Raw genomic sequence first — 17,590 nt, forward strand, 5'->3', positions numbered from 1 at the left:
CAGAGGTGGGCTAGGTCTTGGAGACCAACTAGTCAAGTAGTTTTCACAACACAAGACTTAGGCTACACTGGGAAATGGCCCCCTGGGGTTGGGCAATGTGGTGGTCCTAGCCCAGGGTCAAAAGGAAGGCTGCATGGATGCACAACAGTGCCCTGCTCCCAGTAAGCTTTGTGGGATCACAGAGTCAATCAAACCTGTTCAGCTTAAAATCTAATTCTCACTCCACTGCTAAGTAAATTCACCTGTGACTCCATGTGTTCAGGGTGAAACTAAATCATGTTGACTATATGTAAAGGAATCCCAGGGAGGAAGAAATTAGTACTAGGGGATTGTTTCAGCAGGAGCTTGAAGGAAAATGCAGTTTCTCCTAAGGAGACACTAGTAAAGGGAATTGGGAAGAACCACCCCATGGTTAAAGACAGTGAGAAGCACAGTGGCCTGTAGAGAAAGGAGGGGTTGGGGCTGGAAAGGCTAAGTGGGTGAGGAATGGGATCATCTCCTGAAGAGCTTCTCTGGTAGGTTACATGCCTGGAGGAGACACACCAGTGTACACATTTGCCTCTTGATAAACCAGCAGACTGATATTATATAGAAGGCATTGGGTAGTGGATGTTGCTTCTAGTCTATTCTGCACTGGTAGACTCTGGGACAAAATCATGTCCTGTCATGACTTTCTTGGGACCTGTGCTGCCAAAGCCAGGGACCTGTTAGATTAGCTCAGCAATAAGAGGTTATGATTTGCATATTTAATTATACTAATTTCTCTCTTTAGCTGAATTTAGATATCTTTTACAAAATAGTTTTGCCTCCATGGGGTGTATTTGGAGTTTGGAATATTTTTCAGGGTGAATTAATGGCTACTCCTTCCAGAAAAGAATCTGGAATCATTTGCCTTTTCTTGGAATGTATTCCCTATACCTTACCAATGAGGAAATTGTATGCAACTTTCCAGAAAAGGGACTTATTGTCAATGAATTAGAGGTAGAGAGAGACTAGAGACATGGCAAAGAGCAAGGAGACTGTTGCTGTGGTCCAAGTAAGAAATAATGAAGACAATGTCAGTTGGGATAGAGAAGAGGGGATAACCAGTTTGTGGCTGGTAAGTTTGTCTGGTACTGATTAGACTAATTCTTCATTTTGTCCCATTGGATTCTTTAGCATCAGACCTTTACCCTCTGAAACTGTGCAAGGTGATTTTAACAGACCATGTTAAACAGACCATGATTTTAACAGATCATATTCTAGTCCTAGACTGGACTGGTACAAGTCCACCCAAGACACAGGGTCAGTCCCAAACAAGTCATAGGGATGCAGGGATAAAACTTTTTCACAGTCTCTCTTAAGGATTCAGCTGTAGACTAGGGCCTAGAAGGAAGGCAGGTATGGCCTTGATGTCTCCATTTTTGACTGTTGGGAAGAGAGAGGACAATGTACTAAAATTTTCACCAGGAGTAGCATTCTGGAAGAGGAGTATCATGCATTTAAACTCTTTTTCATGCTTTTTCATACCTAGCAGAAAGTGTAAAATATGAGCAGTGGGTCAGCCTGTTGCACAAATGTAACAGTTGCTTTTGTTCAGACTCTGGACAGTATATTTGATCCATTCTATTTAGGCTTTTGCGTTCCCATATTCTGTCTCTATTTCTATGGTTTGCCTTAAATCTTAAGTATCCTGACTGCTTTGGGATCATCCTGAATTGGGGATCTGGCTTTTGGTAGGATCTCTTGTGAAATTTCTGAAGGGTTAGCTGAAGACGGCATTGTTGATGTCATATCTACAGGGGGAGGAAGGACTCGGATTTGGAATCTTTCCAGAGGATTTTTACCTGTAACATTTGCTCCCATTCCATATACTCTGCTGACTACTTGGTCTCTGGTGCTGCTCCCAGTTTCTAATTTGTCTGCCTTCTTGCTAGTTACTACTACTGGATTGCACTGAAGACTTTTGCAGTCAGGTGGTGTATTACCTTTATAAAAGGTTATCTTACCCTTTAATGGTCTTGAACTTGTTGAGACCCATTCCACATTCACAGTCCATCCCTTATACTGGGTAGTTTACCATACATCATCTCAGCAGGGTCAAGCAGGGGCTTGACTGTAACCATTCCACACTGGGTCTGGGTATAGGTATTTATTTTTCCTAGGGGACGTTCAGATTTTTAGCAGAGCTATAGGTAAACATTTAACCCATGGTAATTTGTTTCTAAGGCCAACTTAGAGATTTTTTTTTTAAGGTTTGGTTCATTCTTTCCACTTTCCCTGAGGATGGTGGGTGCCAGGGTGTATGGAAGTTCCATGTGACACCTAGACCCTGTATAATATTTTGCAACACTTTGGATGTAAAGTGACTACTATTGTTTGAATCTATATTTTCTACTAACCCATATTGGAGAATGATTTAAGGATAATTTTTGAAGTCCCTGGTGCTGTAGCTGAAGCTTCTACTCACCCTGTCAGGTGTTCCACAATAACCAGAACATACTTTAGTCAACCTACAGGGGGTATTACAATATAATCAACCTGAATGCTCTGGGATGGTCTGAGGCCAGGCTTCCTCCCCCCTGGCACTTGCTTTCTTAAAATTTTCTTATTAACTCTCTGACAGATTATGCACCAGTCACTTATTTGTTTGGCTGTAGTATAAAGGCCTACACACCCAAAATATGTGCTTGAGGACCAGGTCACACGTGGCAATGACTCCCTTGATGCAAAACCACTAGTACTTCCTCATTATTTGTTTATTCAACATCTGCTGGCTGTCTGAGAGGAGCCACTTCCTTGGCTCTCTAAGGTCACCCCCAATTGTTCTAGTTCTTTTACTTCCTTTTCAGAGAATCGAAAGATTCCAATTTCTTTGGGGATGGAGGGTATCAGAACCATTAGTTTCAGAGGGGAACAGAGGGAAGCCTCTTTGGCCTTTTTATCAGCCAATCTGTTGCCTTTTGCTTTAAAAGTGTGACAGTTTTGAGGCCCATTTATATGTACCTCAGATATTTCTCTTGGTAAGAGCAGACTGGCTAACACTTTTGTTATAAGTTCCACATGGACTAATTCCTTCCCTCTGCTGTTGATCAATCCCTTTTCTTCCCAAACTTTTTCAAAGATGTGGACCATGCCAAAGGCATATTTAGAATTTGTGTAGACTGTACCATCTTTTTCCTCTGACAATTTAAGGGCTTGATTTAATGCATACAGCTCACAAGTTTGAGCTGACCAATCATTGGGTACTTGGCCAGTTTTTTCGCCTCACAAGTTAGTCCATCAACAACAGCATAGCCATTGTGCCTTTTTTCTTCCAGGACCCTAGAAGACTCATCTATAAACATTTTTTTCCCCTGAATGTAAAGGAAGGTCCCCTAAGTTGGGCTAGACTCAGGTTTGGTATTCAATGAAGTCTAAACAGTCATGTTCAGGAGTTTTTACCTGGTTGGACCCTTTCCAAAGTAAAGAGGCTGTGTTCAGACTATGATCAATTGTCAGTATTAAATCATCTTTTTCCATTAGAATTGCCTCATATTTCAGAATTCAGGAATTTGTTAACTACCTTTCTGCTTTTTGATACAAAATAGTCCTGACCTGATGAGGGGTGCTAACAACTAAGGCCCCTCCAAAGGTCAGTTTCTTGCTTTATTCTACTAAGAAAGCAGTTGCTGCCATGGCCTGAACACACTCTGGCCATCCCCTGGAGACAGGGTCCAGGATTTTTGAAAGGAAGGCCACAGGCTTCCTTAGGCCTACCCAGATCTGGGTTAGGACTCCTAAGGCTGTCCCCTTATCTACTGTAACAAAGAGATGGAAAGGTTTTTTGAGGTAGAGAAGGGCTAGAACAGGGGCTTGCACCAATGCCTGTTTGAGCCCCTCTAAGGCCTTTACTTCCCCCTCCTCCCACTCTAATTTGTTAGGCTCCTCCTCCAACAGTATTTGGTATAACCCTTTAGTTTGGTATGCATAAGAATCTATCCATAATCTACAATATCCCACCTATCCCAAAAATCTTCTTAGTTCTCTTATTGTCCAGGGGAAAGGTAATTCAATAATGACCTGAATTCTTTTTGGATTTATCTTCCTCCTTCCCTCACTAATGAGATGACCCAGGCATTTGACTTCATTTTCTACAAATTGTAGCTTATTTTTTACACTCTTAGTCCTTGATCTCCCAGGAAATTTGATAAGCTCTTTGTAGCTTGAACCACTACCTACCTTTTATCACTTGATATTAGCATATCATCTACATATTGTAAAAGGAAAATTTCAGATGGAACTGCAAATTTCTCCAATACTTTTTCCAGTTCCTGCCCAAAGAGTTTGGGGGATTCAGTGAAGCCTTGGGGTAAAACTGTCCACCTATACTGCTGTTTTTTTTTGTTTTTTTTTCCTGTAAAGGGATCCTCCCACTCAAAGGCAAACAAGTTTCTACTCTCTGGATTAAGGGGACAGGCCCAAAAGGCATCCTTTAGACCTATTACACTAAACCATTTATGATGGTAGGGGATCTTACAAAGGAGAGTGTATGGGTTTGGGACTACTGGGTGTTGAACCTGAATGATTTGATTAATGGCCCTTAGATCCTATACCATTTTTCAACTACCATCCAAGTTTTGAGTGAGCAAGATAGGAGAATTGAAGGGGGACATGCAGAGCTCTAAGAGTCCATCCCAAAGGAGGCCTTTGATGATGGATTGAAGTCCCTGTCTCACCTTAAGGGGAATGGGATACTGTTTTTGACAAATAATTTTCCCTTCCTTTTTAAATTTGATTATAATAGAGGATACCTGCAAACCCTCTCTATTCCCTTTTTTTACCCACACTTCCTCTTTGATATCTTTTTCATTCTCTTCAGTGAGCACAGCTAAGACTACATTTATCTGCCCCTCCCTTACTTCCAAATCCAGACCCATGAATACTGTTAAGTCCCTTCCTAACAAAATACTCCTAGCTTCCACTGATGTATAACAAAGAGCATACAATTGGATTGTTTTCCCAACAAATATTAGTGGGAGAAAGAATGGGGACCTCAAATCCTTCTTCCTTTACTCCTGAGACTGTAAGGGAACTGCCAAGAGTTTGGTTCCTTTGGGAAGATTAGCCACAGAGGATCAGGCTGCCCCAGTGTCCACTAAAAATGTAACTTCTTCCTGTTATGGGCTCACCCTTAGCTTTATTAAAGACTCCCAGTGGGATTTAGAAGTGAGGAGTCTCAGACACCCCCATTCCTCAAAATTTATGAGGGGGATTATCTGACTCTTTTTTAAAATTTGGGCCTTTCCTTTTGAAATGACCAGGCCTCCCACAGTGATAGCACCCTGCAGAGCTTTGCATTCTCCTTGCCCCCTTATCTAAATAAGCCCATTTTGCATTTTTATCTTCCTCTGTCTGTTACCTCCCTGACTCATCTCCAGTCTTCTCTTAACCGTTTGGTCAACTGTGTTTATCATAACCTTTGCTTTCTGTTTCTGCTTCTCCTCCTCTCTCCTTACACTTTCTGGGACTCTCTAAATAACTTTTCCAATGGCTTATCCATCCATCCTTCTATTTTCTGAATCTTCTTCTGACTATAAGGCCAAGACCCCTTCACATAGCTGATTTTAACATTCCCTGAGCCACAGGATCATCAGGGTCCATCCCTGAATATTTTTTTTTTTTACTTTTTCCCTCAGTTGTTGCTGGTAAGCAGAGGAAGTTTCATCCTTCTCCTGGGCTACTTCAAAGGCCTTATTTAAGTTTTGAGATTTGGGTATGGCCAGTTTGATCCCATGTATAATGAGGTCTCTAAGAGTTTTCATTTGTGCTCTGTCCTCCAGGTCATTATGATGTGGGCTACGGGTGGGAGGCTCTTTGTCTCTTCAGAGATAACCTTAACCTAAACTGTCTGTCCTGACTTGTGGGTGTGGAACAGTAAGAGGCTGCAGTCCTGCCCTTGGTGACCATGGCAACAACTCCAGTCCCAGGAGGCCATTTGGCAATGCAAACTCTATATACATACCAGTCAGTTCAGGGAAACTCTGATGGTGGTGATGCCGAAACTTAAGGGAACTTGGACTTGGCCTCAAATGGGAAATATAATATAGCCTGTGCATAAATTCAAAATCATCTAATTCTGTATCCAAGTGTGCCTAATCTCTAGAAATCCAGTTAAGTGATATGGGCTTTGAATGTTCAGAAAGGATGTAAGACTGAATGTGCATTCAAGGTTGCATCCAGACAAATGCGGCAAGATGCTAATTCAAGCTCACCTGAGGTGTGGGCGATATGTTAATTCAAAACCTACCTGGTACTCAGGCAAAGACTTAACTAACAAAGAAAGTAGTTTTCTTTGATAAAAACACCATTTGACTCCCCACCCTGTATAAAAAGAACTTGAAAATCTCGTTTGGGGCTCGGGTTTGCAACAGAAAGCTCCTGAGTCTGGCTGGCCATCAATAAACCATTTTTCCTTCTCAAAATCATTCCTGAGTCTTGGCCTTTCTATATGCAAATAATTGAACCTCTCTCAAATTATACAATTATTATCTCAATTAGGGTCTGTGTTTGGGAACTTATGTTTTGCTGCCATTACCCCCTGTCCAGGTGGATGCTGCCTTTCCCACTCCTTCATAGCTGCCCTCCACACCATTCCTCTTTCTTCTCCCATAAAGAAGATATTCAGTATGGACATAAGTTCAGGCCAGGTATATAAACTGTTGTTTTTTCAGCATGGCTGCCTCTACAACCATCACAAACCTTAGAGAGAATGCTTAATATTAACATCTTGTATAAAGAAAATTCATTCACAATTCAGCACCATAACAAAAGAGTCCAGCTAGACCTTTTCAACTGTTTAACTTTATACCCAGACCAAGCTTTACTAGAAAAGCCTATCCATTTTCCTGTAACCAAGTTTTTAAAATCCAGACCAATTTCCAGAATGTTAGGACTTGAACCTATAACATCCCTTCCTATTATAATCAAGTCCCCACTCTTTCAGTGGATATAAGGCCAGTACCAGATTCTAACATGCAGTTAGACAAACCCAAAACACCAGGCTTTTACCCAGTTTTTCTCCTTTTCCAACACCTAGAGAGAACAGCTTCCCCCCAATTTTCTGGGGCTACTAGGGTTCTCTCGGGAGGTGATCAGCCTCCCTTCCTAGCAATTAAAGCTAGGGTTCTCCAGGCTGTGCTCACCCGGAGAATCTTACCTTCTTCCATGTTCAGAGTTCTTTTTCGTTCCCAGAATCTTTCTCTTCAGACCTTCCATTGCCCTCAATTTTTGTCGGGAAGATTCTGGTGGAGCCCACATCTTTTCTGGATTAAATTTAATCTAGGGGTGCTCAGATTTGGGGTTCACCTGAGTCCACCCAGCTTCCTCAGAGATTTGGAAGGGGCAGCAAAATGCTTCCATCTCTGGTCTTCATTTGCAATCCTGGGAGAGCCCCCAAAAATGTTGTAGAATTTGGGAGAGGTTCAATTATTTGCATATAGAAAGGCCAAGACTCAGGAATGATTTTGAGAAGGAAAAATGGTTTATTGATGGCCAGCCAGACTCAGGAGCTTTCTGTTGCAAACCCGAGCCCCAAACGAGATTTTCAAGTTCTTTTTATACAGGGTGGGGAGTCAAATGGTGTTTTTATCAAAGAAAACTACTTTCTTTGTTAGTTAAGTCTTTGCCTGAGTACCAGGTAGGTTTTGAATTAACATATCGCCCACACCTCAGGTGAGCTTGAATTAGCATCTTGCCGCATTTGTCTGGATGCAACCTTGAATGCACATTCAGTCTTACATCCTTTCTGAACATTCAAAGCCCATATCACTTAACTGGATTTCTAGAGATTAGGCACACTTGGATACAGAATTAGATGATTTTGAATTTATGCACAGGCTATATTATATTTCCCATTTGAGGCCAAGTCCAAGTTCCCTTAAGTTTCAGCATCACCACCATCAGAGTTTCCCTGAACTGACTGGTATGTATATAGAGTTTGCATTGCCAAATGGCCTCCTGGGACTGGAGTTGTTGCCATGGTCACCAAGGGCAGGACTGCAGCCTCTTACTGTTCCACACCCACAAGTCAGGACAGACAACTTAGGTTATCTATGAAGGAATGAACAACCTCCCACCCATAGCCCACATCAAAACTAGGACCTAGGAACTTATCTACTTGTTCAGCCATCCCCACTGGATCTTCTATTAGTGATTTCATCTCCTTTTTGAAGTTCTTTACTTCAGTACTTGTCAGTGGGGCATTTACATAGCCAATCTCCCCTGGCCTCATTGGTACTTCTCAGTGGATACAAAGGCTTAGAGGAGTTTTGCTCTTTCACCCTCTTCTCCTCAGATGCTCTGGGGAATGGAAAATTTTGTGTATCTTTCTTACGCTGTTCCAATTCTTTCCTCAGCTGTTGGTGAGTTGTAACCAGTGGGGCTGTTGGCCCTGCTTGATTCTCTGGTTCCCCAGGGTTTAGAATGGGTTCTATGGGCCCTCCAAGTCCAATGGCCCTTCTCCCAAGAGGGGAGGGGGAACATAAGGAAGAGGGAGATTCAACAGGGTCTTCTTGGGTTTAGTTTCTGCAGCTTTGGCTTCTGCAGCCTTAGTTTCTGCAAGCTTAGTCTTGGGGTCTAGATTTTTAGCTTTCATAGGATAGAGAGTGACCACCTTTCCCTTTAACCAGAACACAGCATAGTCAGACTCTTCTTTGGAGAAGGGTTTTTTCCTATTAACATTAGGTACAAGGTTGACACAAAGCCAATCCTCATCTGCCTCGTATTTTGGCCAGAAAATATTTTTCTTGGCTCAGATACAATAGCAGTATTTAATTATTTTCTTCTTGTCTTTTCCCCTGGTCTGATCACTATTAGTCCAATGCCTTAACATCCTCCCTAATGAACTATCTGGAAGAATATCTCTGGCTCAAGCTGTGGCAGAGATGAGAATCAATAAGAGGTTCTCTGGAAAATGTTTTAATTGTGGAAAAATTGGTCACATGAGAAAAGATTGTCAGAAAAGATCTAAGCAAACCCTTAAACTCATGCTACAAAAACAGAAAGGAGGAAACACGGAGACACTGCAGGTGCAGTTACACAAAGCATTATTCACTGTTAATTTTCTTAACTGTGGAACAACTCTGGAAGGGACAGCAGCTGAAAGGCATTTCCAAACTAATTCTAAAGCTCAAACCCAAACTCTGTCAGATTTGGTGGAATGATCCACTGACCAATGAATGGTTGACAGGGAAGCTGTTAACTTGGGGAAGAGGGTTTGCTTGTATTTCCCCAGGAGATGGATAACATCCTGTGTGGGTGCCAGCTTGCTGAATAAAACCATATCAAGAATGTCAAGAGATGACAAAAGTTCCTGTGGAACCTAGAACCTCCAGTCATGCAGATGGAGAGACTGACACTGAAAACTGCACAGCTGGGTCCCATTCTGAAGATTAGAGCAGCTTCACCTTCCACCTGGAGGTGAGTTAAAAATCTAAAGTCAAGAAGCCAAAAAGCTGAAGAAGAGCTCAGTTACATCTTATATCAGGATTGAGTCTTCACCTGATATGTATGCTTTGCTATTATTCTTACAAAAAGTGTTTAATCAAGCAAAAAGATTTATAGGCTACAGTGGCTTTACATTAAGTTATTAATCAAAAGAAAGAAAAGCAAGAAAAGAAAAGAGAAAGAAAAAAGAAAAGGAAAGGAAGAAAGAAAGGAAAGAAGGAAGAGACAGGAAGAAAGAAAGACTGGAAGGAAGAAAGAGAAAGGAAGAAAAAAAAGAAAGGAAGAAAGAACTGCTTTTGTGTATGTTCAATGTCAGTATGTGTTGTAATTGTTTTGATGTGGGCTATGGGTGGGAGGCTATTCATCTCTTGGTAGATAACCTAAGCTGTCTGTGCCCTCACTTGTGGGTGTGGGACAGTGAGAGGCTGCAGTCCCGCCCTTGTTGACCATGGCAACGACTCCAGTCCCTGGAAACAGCTTAGCAATGCAAACTCTATAAACTTCAAATATTCAGAGAAAATGCAAACCAAATGCGCTAAAAGCTTATCTAGAACGTATAAAGTCCATGCTAAAAGCTTACCTAGGATGTGGAAGATATATGCTAATTCAAACTTATTGAGAACTGAAACAAGAGAACTATTTGGTCCTTCCTCTCTGTATAAAAGGAACTCAAAATTCTTGTTCGGGGCTCAGGTTTGAAACAGGAAACTCCTGAGTCCGGCCGGCCATCAAGAAATCATTTTTCCTTCTCAAAATCATTCCTGAGTCCTGGCCTTTCTATATGCAAATAATTGAACCTCTCTCGACTTCTACAACAGTTTCAGTGTATGTCATAATTGTTTTTGTGATAGTTCATTGTCAGTGTATATTTTGATACCTCCAGATGGTGATATAATTTGATAAATCAAAAGTTCTGAAAGAACTCTATTCAAATGACCAAAAATTAAATAAGTGCTTATATTATTACCTAAGTGTAATGTCAATGGGCTCTCCATAATAATAAAAACTGCAAGTCTTGATGAATAGAATTACTATGCCTCTTCATTTAAAAAATTGTTCTTAAATTGAAACGAATAATTTATTTTTTTTTGATAGGATAAAATGAAAGATGTAAAAGTGAAGGAAACATTGAAATAGGTAAAAGGTTTATGGGAATGCTAGCTGAAATTTAATAAGGTGTATTTTGTCTTAAAATAAAATCAGAAAATGGAGATATGTGGGACAGAACTAGTATGCATATAGCAAGTTGTAAAGGTATTGTTATATCATTCAGTGAGTTAATGTATTTTGTATATATATGAATTACTGTGATCTAAAACTCTTGTGAAGATAAGCTTAATAATTAGAAAAAAGAAAAGAAAAAGGATGTAGACACTGAGGAAAAGACAAAAGTAGTTGCCTTGCCAATTTGCATATAGGGCAACACTTATTGCAGTGATGGAAGGCAAAACATCAAAAACAAAGCTTTTGCATTTTTAAATTTTTTGATACCCCAATTTATTTTTACCTTAATTTTTCCAAACTAATATGTATTCTATATCTAACCTTTAAACTCATTGTTGTATTCCATTTTACTATTAATGGAACCTGGCAATATATTGGGCTTCACTTTTCAGGAAGTTTTGGATCACAAAGATGTTCAACAATGGCAGGGAAGGAATACTGGTGTGGGATGTTATTGACAGGGGACACATGGTTGGCAGGGAGATCTCCAGGGCATATATCGAGGGTACATAAAAATGTTTGGATATTTTCATAGTGGATACAATTAAAAACAACAACTGAGGGAGTGCCAAGTTCCTAGCCAGGGGAGCTCTATCACAGTCCCTAAAGGAACAGCAACAATCCCCCAAGTACAACAGCAAAGACCAAAAAAGAATGAAGGTCCAACAATGAGCCCTTGACACTAATGACTATGCTTGTGAGCCTGTGCACCTGAAATAAGAATAAGGCATAGAGCTGCAGGGTGCCTAAGATTTACCTCTTGAGAGCCTCCATGTTGCTCAAATGTGGCCAGTCTCAAAGCCAAACTCAGCATGTAAATGTGTTGCCTTCCCCCAGCATGGGACATGACTCCTGGGGATGAGCCTCCCTGGTACCAAGGGATTACTACCAAGTACCAGCTGATGATGTAACTAGAAAATGACCTTGAATAAAAGGGTCAAGTTGGACCAGCAGAATGTCTCAGTCTACAAAAAATACCAGGAGTTAAAAATGCTTTTTGACCTAAGTCAAGGGGGAAATGGAAAGGACAAATGAGTTTATATGGCTATGAGTCTCCAAAAAGAGCTGGGAGGTTATCAGAGGGGTTGCCCTTATGCACACCTCAGCAGAGTCCCAGAGACAGATAAAGTAGATACAACCCCAGGTATTGGTTCTTCTGAGGGCTACAGAGACCCACAGGTTCTATGGACATGGCAGATGGAGTTCAGTGCCATGTCAGTTGGCCCTTCTTTGGAGTTTGTGTTTCTGTGTGATGGAGCTGGACTCAGATGGGATCTTTTTTCACAAGCCTCTCCTGTTACTTTTACCAGAACTGTAGTTGGTGCTGGGGTTTAATATATACCAAGGGGACCTGAATCTCTGGATGGGCCATATGATAGTCAGGCCCTGAACCTCAACAGACTTCAGCTCCTACACTCTAGGTTATTGGACTTACCCCACTCAGCTAACATGGAGTTAAAGAAGGTCAACCAACACACCATAGAGCCAAGAGTGCCTATAACTGAAAGCAGGAGGATTGCATCCAACATCCATGTGGAAACTAAGCCCCCTCTTGATATAGATAGGGAGTGGACACAACCATTCCAAGGCCCACAGGATGGAGGAATAGAATATGGATTAGAGTGGACTTATTGATATTCTATTCATGAACTATGGTGATTAGTAATCGAAGAGAATGTGACATTGGTGTGGAGAAAGTGGCCATGGTGGCTGCTAAGGGTGGGGAATGGGAGGAAGAGATGAGATATGGAGGTGTTTTCGGGACTTGGAGTTGTCCTGGGTGATGCTGCAGGGACAGTTACTGGACATTGTGTGTCCTCCCAAGGCCCACTGGGTAGAACGTGGGAGAGTGTGGGCTATGATGTGGACCATTGACCATGACATGCAGCGGTGCTCAGAGATGTATTCACCAAATGCAATGAATGTCTCATGATGATGGAGGAGATTGTTGTTATGGGGGAGGAGTGGGGGGATGGGGTGGGGGTATATGGGGACCTCATATTTTTTTATGTAATAGTAAAAAATAAAGACAAAAAAATGTGTTTTGTAAAAGTAAAATGACCCTGAATGAATACAAAAATTACAAAAACTGTGTGAAAAGGTCAACAATGAATTTTTGCAGTTCTTCCTCAAAGCTTTCTGCCCTGGCATGATGGCAATGAATCTGGCTGCATAGAAGAAACCTGTGGCAGTGACCCTACTGGTAATATTTGGTAATAAGTAATTTTTCTTTGTTTCAAAGTTAAAAGAAACATCAGAGACAATGGTATCTTGAGGGTCTGGAATAGGCAAAAAATTGGGACAAGGTGTAAGGTCCCTGCAACTCTATTAAATTCTTTTTTTTTTTTTTTTTTTTTTTTAGTTTTGTAATATATTTTTCATTGCAGGCTTACAAATTCTATTAAATTCTTAAATGTTGTTTGGGTAAGACAAAACTATGCTCTCTGCTGTAATTGATAAAGTACAATGTTTTCTCATGTTAATGGAGTTTGTAATATTGTTGAAATACTAAAAATCTTTCATCCCTCACTTGGATGTGTTAATTGGGAAAGATCCTTCATGGGAATAGAAGGACCTCCAGCAGACTGCTTTAAAAAATTCAAAACTGAGGGAGAAGGTAGACATTGACTTAGCCTTTGAATTGGATGTGCCAACACTAATATTGACTTTGGGTGGGGTTTCTGGCAAAGGCAACATTCTACTTGAGTACCCCTTGGGTTTTAGTCACAACTGTGGGAAGGAGCCAAAAGTACAATATAAAAAAGCAATTGTGTACAGCATAGGAAGCCTTGCTGAAAGTAAAAGGCTTAACCCAATAATGTCTGGTTACTCTGAAGACGGCCATCCCTATCCAGGGGTGGATTGTAAATACTAAAAGCAAGACAAAAACAATGGACTGTTATGAATCATCCTCAATGGGGGAGAGATCTGTGGAAGAACATCTGGTATGCCTTCCAGCAGTGATAGGTAACTGTCTGTCATATCCCTGCCCTCTCCTCTAACATCCCTCTCAGGATTGTTGAGGTAGATGCCTTCATGAAGATCCAGAGTCATGTAATTGAGACCTGAGAAGAAGCAGAGTGGCTCCACCAGAAATGTGAACATCATGAGTACCAGATTTTGTGGTGCCTAGCCCAGCAGTTCTGGCTACCTGTTATTCACCAACAGCTTGTGGGCATCACCCATGAGTGTTACTTCAATGACTGACATCAGCCCCCTCCTGCTCTTGGAAGGGGCAAGATATGCTTTCACTGCTGTGAACACTGCATCAGGACTCTTGTAACAGGCCAGCTATTGTTTTCTGCCTGGAAAATGAGTCCTCACAATGATGGACTTACTTTAAATTCAACACTGAGTTGTGGCCCCAGGTCCAGCGACAATGCAAAGAACAGTACCAACAAAGGCATTGAAATTATACAATGGACTTCCAGCTGCCTCACAGCCCAAGATGGGGGAGTAACAATAATTTGTCATTGCCTATGCCTCAAATATAGAAATTGGGGGAAATGAGGTCATTTTTTATCACGTACTGTCCTATATAGCTTTGCTGGTTGGAAATCTTAAGCCCATGAAAAATGAAAATCTATTCATTAAATGTGCTAGTTGGAAGTCTTCTTGTTTGCTGTTGTATAATCTGCAGTTATGGATTATGTATAGAATGCTTGACTACTAATCAGAACCTTAATAATGCAACATATAGTGTACTTAAGTGATTTGATGAACTGTGATAAATAAATGTACCTTGTTGAATTATATGTAAATCTCTTGTAAGTTTGAACAATCCTGGGACCAAATGTATTGGGAAAAAATTTAATAAGTATTGTTCGAACCTAAAAAGGAAAATATCATGCAGGAAGCTTTGTTAATCAGTGAATTGTCATTTGCGTAGACTTAGCAAAAACAAAAAGGGGGAAATGTGGGAAAATAGTTTAAATTGTGTTTGAATTTCATATGACCTGTTCCCTATTGTAGATGTTTCATCTGTTCCCTATTGTAGATGTTGCAGTTGTTCCCTATTATTGTAGATGATGTAGCAGTTCTGATAGCAAATGACTCCAGTAAACACGAGGTGGAAACTAGGGTCGAGGCTCTCAGTTCCAGAAGCTGTGTGTTCCCTGGCCCCATCTTTATTTCCTCTCATGTCTCTCTCTCTGTCTTTATTTCTTAAATTCTGTGTCACCTTCCCTTTGAGCCAACCTATTGCTGAGCTGGTTCTCAGCATTGGTTTCCAGGCATAGGCCTTAATCTAGCAGTTTCCGCTTCCTGACCCTTGAGACTGTCACTCTTGAAATCCAGACAAGAGAGGGAACCCCAACTAGTCCATGTAAAGAGGCCACAGGAAAATCCATGTGTATGCATTCTGGCCAAGAGCCAGCATCAGCTTCCAGGCCTGTGAGTGAGCAAGCCTTCAGAGGATTCCACATGCCTGCCATTGAGCCCCAGCTGATGCCCTGTGGAGAACATCTCTGTCCTTAGTTTTCCTTTCAGTAAAATGTGTATAACAATAGCTAACTTCCAGGATTGCTGTGAGAATTAAATGAAACAAAATATGTGGTATAGCTTACCTGAAAGATGACCAGGGGCAAACCTGAAAAGGCAGCACAGTTAGGTTTATTAGCTTGCTGAAACAGGGGAGAGAACTTCAAAGGAACTGTGGAATAACTCTCACCAAAAAATGATAGTAATATGGCCTTGTTGGAAACTGAGGCACAGTGGCCTCACAAGGAGATATGTGCTGTCTCCATGGCATGCTTGCAACCTAAGGAATGTGGTAATTAAGAGTTCCTGGCAAATGGGATGAAGCTGTTAAAGGCTGAAAGAAAAGATGAGCACATACCTTTTGTAGTGAATAGAACATTTAGACTTTGTACCTTGAGATAAGATTTTTTTAAATTCCTTAGACTATGGGTAATGCTGATAGTTAATACTTGTTCCTGCTTGGTGACAGGTAAGCTATGTGTTCCTGCTTATTGGCACATAGGCTACATATTCCTGCTTGTTCTCACGTACACTGGGATATATAGAAAGCCCCTTGTAAACAATAAAGTTGTCTGAGGAGTCATTACTCGTAGACCCGCTGATCCCAGCTCTCTCGTTCTTTCTTTTTGTTTCCTTCTCCCTTTTTCTTTCATTCCCAATACTCTTCAGGTCCAAATCTCTGTCATGGCCTGTGCATAAATTCAAACTTATTCTATATCCAAGTATGCCTAGTTCCCAGAAAGCCAACTGAGAGTTATAAGCTCTATAGGCTTTGGATATTCAGGGAGGATGCAAACTAGATGTGTTAATTCAAGCTTACCTGGAATGTGGTGGATATGTGTTAATGCAAGACCTATCTGGTACTCAGATAAAATACTTGAAACTCTGAGGAACTAGCAAAAAAAGGTTCTTTTGCATGTGAGCACCATTAGACACAACACTCCTATATCTTCTGTATAAAAAGGACCCAAAAATCCTCTTTGGGGCTCAGTTTTTTATTAGGATAAGAGTCCACTGAGCCTGGCTGGCTGTTAATAAATATGCCTTCTCAGCCCCTCATGCCCTGGCCTTCAATACCACATACACTCAACTTCTCTCTGCTACAACAATAGAAACAGAGTTATTATAGGATTTGGGAGAAAGACATTTAGATAAAATTTAAATGAACAAGTGTTTTAATAGGTTCAAAACAAAACAGGTCTGTGTATAAAGGCATTTGCATCAGGCCTGGGCTGCAAATCGAACTCTGGCTTCTCTTTCCTTGAAAACTACAAAGTTATCATCAATGAGGAATGTGGTGTCTCTTCTACATCCTAGCAGTCTCTTCAATAGTCCTAAAACAGAAGAGATACTCTCAATATTGGTGCTTAAAGAGAGTTCTCTAGTCCAACACAGAAAGATATCTAAGGTGGCTGGAACTCAAAAGTGGTGCCTAGGAAATTCTTGGAATTAAATGAAGGTTAGCACCTATAACTCTATCAGATGTGTCACAACAATGTTACCATCAACTCTTAAGTGTAAGGCAAGTGATTTCTTGCTAATAATGTACCCATGTCTGAAAATAATTTACTTTTTACAGAAAATAGAAAGTAATTAAGATTATCTTTTTAGTAACATCACTGACACTTAAATTACATGTGCCGCTTGAGTGGGAGAAAGGTAGAGTGCTACCTAGCAATCTTGAGTTGCTATGGGCATACATTTGCACATTTAAATTTTATCACCTATGTCAGCAAAGAAATGTGATTGTGAAGGATTGGAATAGTCAAAGAAATCTAGGAGGTGGCAGGGAGTTACATGGAGATAGAGCATGAATATAGGAATCAAGAAATTTGGGTCCTAATCTTTTTTTTTTTTAATTGACTTTGTAATAATATTACATTAAAAATATATATGTGAGGTCCCATTCAACCCCACCCCCCACCCTCCCTCTCCCCCCCCCCCAATAACACTCATTCCCATCATCATGACACATCCATTGGATTTGGTATGTACATCTTTGGGCACCTCTGCACCTCATAGACAATGGTTCACATCATGGCCCATACTCTCCTCCATTCCATCCAGTGGGCCCTGTGAGGATTTACAATGTCCGGTGATTACCTCTGAAGCACCATCCAGGGCAGCTCCATGTCCCAAAGACGCCTCCACCTCTCATCTCTTCCTGCCTTTCCCCATACCCATCATCCACCATGTCCACTTTTCCCAATCCAATGCCACCTCTTCTATGTGGACATTGGATTGGTTGTGTCCATTGCACCTCTACGTCAAGAGGAGGCTCAGATTCCACATGGATGCTGGATGCAATCCTCCCATTTTCAGTTGTAATCACTCTAGGCTCCATGGTGTGGTGGTTGTCCTTCTTCAACTCCATCTTAGCTGAGTGTGGTAAGTCCAATAGATCAGATTGTAGGTGCTGGAG

Source organism: Dasypus novemcinctus, chromosome 25 (genome assembly GCF_030445035.2).
Source record: "Dasypus novemcinctus isolate mDasNov1 chromosome 25, mDasNov1.1.hap2, whole genome shotgun sequence".
In the NCBI taxonomy this organism is placed as follows: Eukaryota; Metazoa; Chordata; class Mammalia; order Cingulata; family Dasypodidae; genus Dasypus; species Dasypus novemcinctus.